General features: G+C 55.7%; 1 protein-coding gene across 2 annotated transcripts in view; it reads right to left on the bottom strand.

Annotated features, from left to right (window-relative positions):
- The window catches only part of JUP (junction plakoglobin), a 35,751-nt gene extending 28,819 nt beyond the window's left edge, over positions 1-6,932 (bottom strand). The window contains exon 1 of one of the 2 annotated variants that reach the window (XM_011998851.1): positions 6,687-6,932. The gene's annotated coding sequence lies outside the window, so the exon portion shown is untranslated. Of the gene's footprint in view, positions 1-6,666 lie in introns of both variants that reach the window. The other variant, XM_011998853.1, reaches the window with a different exon arrangement.
- Between the last annotated feature and the right edge of the window lie 384 nt (positions 6,933-7,316).

Genomic DNA, 7,316 nt, shown 5'->3' with positions numbered 1-7,316 from the left:
CCAGGATGGTCTTGATCTCCTGACCTCGTGATCCGCCCGTCTCGGCCTCCCAAAGTGCTGGGATTACAGGCTTGAGCCACCGCGCCCGGCCATTTTCTTTTTCTTTTTTGAGACAAGGTCTCACTCTGTTGCCCACGCTGGAGTACAGTGGCACAACCATGGCTCACTGCAGCCTTCAACTGCTGGGCTCAAGCAATCCTTCCACCTCAGCCTCCCAAGTAGCTAGGACCACAGGCACATACCACCATGCTCTAATTTTTTTTTTTTTTAAGAGATGGGGTCTTGCTGTATTGCACAGGCTGGCAGGCTGGTCTCAAAGTCCTGGCCTCAAGCAATCCTCCTGCCTCAACCTTCAGAGTGGTTGGGATTACAGGCGTAAGCCACTGCCCCAGCCAGATGTTACTTTCTCAATCAAGGGAGAGGAGGAGTCTCCCCTAAATAAGCAGCTTATTGATTGCCAAGCCCCTGTCCCAACTCTGCTCTGGTCCCTGCCACTGTCTTCATAGTAGAGAAAGACACAGAAAGCTGAGCTTCCGCTGGGCATGGTGGCTCCTGCCCATAATCCCAGCACTTTGGGAGGCTGAGGTGGGACAAATGCTTGAGCTCAGGAGTCCAAGACCAGCCTGGGCAACATAGCAAGACCCTGTCTCTACACAAAACTTTAAAAATTAGCTGGGCAAGGTGGTGCACACTTGTGGACCCAGCTACTTGGGAGGCTGGGCAGGAGGATTGCTTGAGCCCAGAGTTCAAGGATGCAGTGAGCTGTGATCACGTCACTGCACTCTAGCCTAAGGGACAGAGTGAGTCCCTACCTCAAAAAAAGGAAAGAAGGCTGGGCCCAGTGGCTCACGCCTGTAATCCCAGCACTTTGGGAGGCTGAGGTGGGTGGATCACTTGAGCAGGAATTCAAGACCAGCGTGGCCAACATGGTGAAACCCCCGTCTCTACTAAAAATACAAAACTTAACTGAGCATGGTGGTGTGTGCCTGTAGTGCCAGCTACTCAGGAGGATGAGGCAGGAGAATTGTTTGAACCTGGGAGGCAGAGGTTGCAGTGAGCTGAGACTGCATCACTGCACTCCAGCCTGGGAGACAGAACAAGACTCCATCTCAAAAACCAAACCAAAAAAAAGGAAAGAAAAGAGGAGAGGAGAAGAGAGGAGGAAAGAAAGCTGAGTGCCAATAGCGGTGACTCACGCCTGTAATCCCAGCACTTTGGGAGGCTGAGGTGAGTGGATCACCTGAGGTCAGGAGTTCAAGACCAGCCTGACCAATATAGTTGAAACCCTGTCTCTACTACAAATACAAAAATTAGCTGGGCGTAGTGGCAGGCGCTTGTAGTCTCAGCTACGCGGGAGGCTGAGACAGGAGAATCACCTGAACCCGGGAGGTGGAGGTTGCAGTGAGCCAAGATTGCGCCACTACACTCCAGTTGGGTGACAGAGTGAGAGACTCGTCTCAAAAAAAAAGAATGAACGAAAGAATGAAAGAATGAAAGAAAGAACGAAAGAAAGCAAGAAAGCAAGAAGGCTGAGCTTCCTGCCCTACTGGCCCCAAAGGCCAAGATGCCAGGAGGCTGAGCAAAGGGGAGTGGTCCACGAGCTTTCCCTTCAGGCCTGGCAGAGGAAGTTGCTTCACAATGAGGTATTCCATGTCCCCAGACTCAACCATGTCCCAGGAGAGGCCGCTCAGTGTCACTTTCAGGAACACAAGCCCTGGTGGCCTGCCCAGCCACACTGCTTTTCCTCTTCACAGGGGTCACGGGGCCAGCTCACAGATGGCTTTCCCTCTCACTGTCAGCTCGCTCTTCTCCCAAAAGATACAAGATGAAGAGTCTCCCCAAAGGGCAGCGATTCCTGCCTGGCCTCCCTGCCGGACAGGATGGCCCTCATCAGAGAACAGTCAATGCTGAGCCTCCACCTCTCTCTCTTACTTCTTCTCGACTCAAGGTCTCATCTTTAGCAGGCAGAAAGCCCTTCCTCCTGTCTAGACCGTGTCCCTTCAAGTCCCTTCAGTAAGTGCAGCAAGCAGGAGCTCTCATGTCCTCGGGGGAGATGGGAAACTGTAACCTCATCCCCTCTTTGTTGTAGTCAGTGGGATGGGGTTCATTGTTTTCTTCTCTGTCTCAAGTCCCATTAGCCTTCTCCACAATCAATAATCCCCCTGCCTGGGGTCCCCGCCTGCCCTCAGGGGATCCAGAAGCATGGTAGTGACAGGCTCAGTACTCCCAACTGCACCATCACATAAAGAGAACTCATTTCCCAGACCCCAAATCCAGGCCCATTCTGGTGTTCGATGTCCAGCTGGCAGAGACGCCAGAACCAGGCAGGTCTGGAGGACAATCTGACACCAGCTCCTCCCTAGAGGGCCAAGGCTCTGGCTGACAGGCAGCACACATGACCCCCACCTCCATCACCAGAAAGGCCCTCTCAGCAGCTGCCTATCTCAGGTCTCTTGGGCTTCAGAGCTGAGGACAGCCAGTTCCTCATCAAGAGCAGCCTGGCAGCACTGCCTGGTCCGCTCCAGCAGGACATTAGCCCAGGCCTAAACTGGACTCTCGTTTCTCGCCACTCCCCACAGGGCAGCACCCTTTATCTTGGCATAGCCCCAGCCCCCAGCAAAGCAGGCAACTCCCACTTCCTACACATGAACAAGCCCAAAACAGCCATGGTTCTACCTAACTCAAGCTAGGAGGCAGCACAGCTTTGACCCCTGCCTCCTCTTTCCCTCTCAACCTTTCCCCAACACTCACCACGCAGCCCTGGCTTGGGGAGAAGCCTCCTCTACCGGAAACTAAAAATCAAGCCACTGGGGAGATTTCAGAGGGCTGGTGGCCAGGACAGGTATCACCCTCACCTACCAAACCTGCCCTGCATTCACCACTCACGCATGCCTTTATGGGCCCGTCTGAATTATCCTCTCCCCAATCAGGCAAAGGCTCTCGAAAGGGGGTGCAGAAAAATCCTTTCCACTCACACCTGTAATCCCAGCGCTTTGGGAGGCTGAGGCGGGCGGATCTCCTGAGGTCAGGAGTTCGAGACCATCCTGGCCAACATGGTGAAACCCCATCTCCACTAAAAATACAAAAATTAGCCCGGTGTGGTGGTACATACCTGTAATCCCAGCTACTCGGGAGGCTGAAAGAGAAGAATCGCTTGAACCCAGGAGGTGGAGGTTGCAGTGAGCAGAGATCATGCCACTGCACTCCAGCCTGGGTGGCAGAGCGAGACTCCATCTCAAAAAAATAATCGTTTCCAGAGCTGTATGGGGCAATACAGCAGGATGGGTTCTGGGCTTGGAATCAGAGGACCAAAACGCCAGTCTTGGTGCTGCTTGGGTCTCGCTGTACAACCTTGGGGAAATTACTTAAGTTCCTTGAGTTTCAATTTCCTCATCTGTAGAATGGGGAAAATGATACCCGCTTTTTTTTTTTTTATTTTGAGTCAGGGACTCACTCTGTTGCCCAGGCTGGAATACAGTGACACAGCTCACTGAAGCCTTGACCTCCCTGAGCTCAGGTAATCCTCCCACCTCAACCCTTCCAGTAGCTGGGACCATAGGCATGCACCACCATGCCCGGCTAATTTTTCTATTTTTTGTAGAGACAGGGTTTCACCATGTTGCCCAGACTGGTCTGGAATTCCTGGGCTCAATCAAGCAATCTGCCCTTGTGGGCCTCCTAATGTGCTGGGATTACAGGTTTGAGCCATCCAGCCTGTTCAGCCATAAGGATTAAGTAAGAATAGTTAATGAAAGTGCTTGGTTTGGGCCAGATGAGGTGGCTTACGCCTGTAATCCCAGCACTTTGGGAGGCCGAGGCAGGCGAATCACAAGGTCAGTAGATCAAGACCAGCCTGCGCAACATGGTGAAACCCCATCTCTACTAAAAATACAAAAATTAGCCAGGCGTGGTAGCACGCGCCTGTAATCCCAGCTACTCAGGAGGCTGAGGCAGGAGAATCGCTTGAACCTGGGAGGCGGAGGCTGCAGTGAGCCTAGGTGACAGAGCGAGACTCCACCTCAAAAAAAAAAGAAAGTGCTTGGTTTCTGTAAAGTCTGACCTTGATCTTGTCAAGTACTTACCGGGTAGATAGGTGTTGTATTCCCATTTTGCCAAAGAAGTCACTGAGACTCAGGCAATGTAATGAGAGACAGAGCTGGTTCTCAAACCCAGCTCAGTTCAAGCCCAAAGTCCTGTGCTCAGAACTGCCCCACTGTCCCATCTCTCCAAATAAACAGTCCTTCTGTAGACTAGTCAATTGACCGATCTCATTCTAAGGTGGCTCCAGGAAGGGAAGAAGGTTGGCAGCCCTAGCCCGACCTTTTTCGTTCCTATACACTGCATTCTGAAAGCCTCAGCCCGGGCAGCCCAAAGGTTCCAGAGGGAATGGAGTGGAGCCAGGGTGCAAGGGAGGGGTGGAGTGGGGGTGGGAGGGCTCAAGTCACCCAAGCTGGGGCTTGATCTAGCAAGAAATGACTAATTGGGTCCTACCTTCTCCTCCTCCGCGTCCCCCAGTCCAGTCAGTGGCCAGTTTTCACCAGGCACCTCCTAGTAGTACTTCCTCAGTATTATCTTTTCATCACAGCCACAAACCAGATTAGCTAAACTAATCATTTAGCCAACATAATTACAATGCCCTCCCCTCCTCCACCTTGGCAGGGAGAAGAGGGAAAGCAGGTTATTTTTGCCCAAACTCCGTGCTCCTGTTGCTCCCCAGAGGTGCACCGCCCCCCTCCTCCAGCAGAAAAGGATCTGAGTTCCCACACTGACTTCCCCCTAGCCCCGGGCTGAGCGTGATCCCCACCCAGGATAAAGGGGCTGAGTCTGGGCCCCCAGCCTCACTCCCACATCTACAACAAAGAAAGAGGTGGTAGACTCTTCCCCTCCAAGCACTCTCCATCCCCGCTCCCCGCAATCTTTCTCCCACCCCCAGGACTGAGAGAGAACCCAACTGTGGTATTCTCTCTCTGTTCCCCAAGGAGGCTGGGCTCCAAATCCTGCAAAAAGACCACACTTCAGATTGTTTTTTAAACCGGGGTAGAAAGCCTGGTCAAGATTCGCAATTCCGGAGGGTAGGGGGGGTCTCAGGAAATTGGGAGCAGGGAAGGCAGGGGCCCGATGCAGCTCTGCCTGAGGGAGTCTAGCACTGAAGAAACCTTCCCCCAAAAAGCCTTCCTCCGGTCTCACTTTCCCTGTCAAATTCTTTCAGGAAAGGGGGTGGGAAAGGTCTGTGCAGGCCTCCAGAAAGCATGCACCTTCATAATTCAGAAATCAAATGGAAGGCAAGTCCCACAGCCTCACGCTCTTTTGCCTCAATTACCAGCCAGCTAAGTAATGTGGGGGATGGGGTAGAGAAAAAAAAAAAGACAAGAACAACCACTCCCCCCACCTTCCTCAGTTTGGCCCAGCCCTGCCCCACCCCCATTCCTGGGGAGGGGGCAGAGCTTGAGAGAGAGAGCCACTTACGCAGGCCTCGTCTGAGGGGGTGTGGTGGTCCCCGGAGGCAGGAAGAGAAGGAAGAAGCTGCTTCCCCTCTCAGCACTTTCCACCCCCCACCCCGGCCCCCACCTCAGGCCCCTGGGGCCCAGCGAAGAGGATGAAGGTGGGGGCAGGGAAGACAGGGTCGGAGCGCAGGCACCCGCCCAGGTTCAGCCAGGGGCCGGCTAGGGGAAGGGGCTTTGCACCAAGAAGGACCCCCTAAGCCTAAAGGAAGTTTTGGGCAAGGAGACAGGAAAACCCCCAGATCAAGCTGCTGTGAATACTTCCTCCTGCAAAGTTTGTTTTGGGTGATTTTTCCAACAATAAGAGGTTAGAGAAGAAGACGGGTCCTGTTCCCCTACCAACACTCTAGCAGCCACAGCTACTGGAAACTGGGCCAGGTGACCCTGAATTCTTCATCCGTGCACAGACCCCACCCCCCAGACCCCAGGGCGAGCCACGGATGCCAGACACACCAGCTGGACACTCGGTCGAGCCCTGCACCCACCACTGTCACTCCATCCCACCTCCGCTGAAGAAGCCAGAGCCCGGCTCCCACCGGAGTGGAGGGAGGCGCCGCAGGTAGTATGGACGAGGCTCTGGGAGTTGGAGGGCAGGGCCTCTGGACTCCGTGCGCTCACCTGCTCGGCAGGTGGGGCCAGCGTCGCTAGGAAAATGTGTGCTCGGCCCCCACAGTTGGGCAAGCTGGGCGCAGACAATAGGGCCCCACCCAGGCCTGGGGGAGTACGGAGGGAGGGAAAGCGAGGATGACGCGTGGGGTGGGGTGAGAGTGGCCCCAGAGACCAGCAGCAGCAAGTTTCCCAAACGGTAAATTCCTGACTGCAGCGTGAGCCCTGGGACGCAGTCAAAGCAGGGCAAAGTCTCCCCCACTAGCTCACAGCGAGAGTCAGGGACGCGGCGTCGGGCGAGGGGCGCGGGCCCCGGGGGAGGCACGACTCCGGAGGCACCTGTCCGGATCCCTCCCGCCCTGCTCAGATCTCTGGCTCGCGGAGCTCCCAGGCGCGCTCTGCCCAAACCGCGCGACCCCCAGGTCGCCGCGCCCAGGACCCCAGCGCGCCCCCTGCCGCCGGTGCAGGGTGGCGCTCCATGGCACCCGCCCTCACCTGCCCAGAGACGGCAGGGACCGGCCTCGCGGGCGCTCGCCACCCCTTCTCTCCCCAGCGATACCTGCTCCCGATCGCCCGCACCTTAGTATGGGGCCTGGCCGGGCCGGGTCGGGGTCGGGCCGGGGTGGGAGCCGGCGCAGGCAGCGAACTGAGCTCGGCGTGGTCGGGCGGCGGCTGCTCCGGACTCTGGCCAAGGCAGCAACTCAGTAACCGAACAAAAGGCAAAGAGACCTGACAGCCAAGCCACGCCCCTCGCCACCTCGAAGCTCCGCCCCTGGGGGAGACGCCCACCCTCTGGTGCGAGCTCACTGGCTGTCTCGCCTGACTGTCCCGTCGAGGGGCGGAGCCTCACCTCCAGTCCTCTTCCACGGCCGCCTCTGTTTATCCGCTTGCCATTGGCCTCAGGGACTGCCAGTCGGCTCCAGGGATGGACTCTAACTTGAGGTCTCATCCTAACACTGCACCTATTGGCAGATAGAAAGTTACTTCCTCCTGATTGGACAAGGGGCTGTCAGTAAGACTAAGGAAAAAACCAATGGAAGGGATGGGGTGTGTCTTGCCCCACCCTTGCTCTGAGCAGGTGAGACTCATTACTCTCCCCTTCCCCCTACCTGTCCAACAGGTAAGTCAGGGGATACTAAGGGAAGGGACAGACGCCTTCACCGGCCAGCCAACTCAGCGTCAAGCATGATGCTTCTTTGGGCTTATTCA

This window comes from Mandrillus leucophaeus, unplaced genomic scaffold (genome assembly GCF_000951045.1).
Source record: "Mandrillus leucophaeus isolate KB7577 unplaced genomic scaffold, Mleu.le_1.0 Scaffold58, whole genome shotgun sequence".
NCBI lineage: Eukaryota > Metazoa > Chordata > Mammalia > Primates > Cercopithecidae > Mandrillus > Mandrillus leucophaeus.
This window is presented reverse-complemented; position numbering and strand designations above follow the sequence as displayed.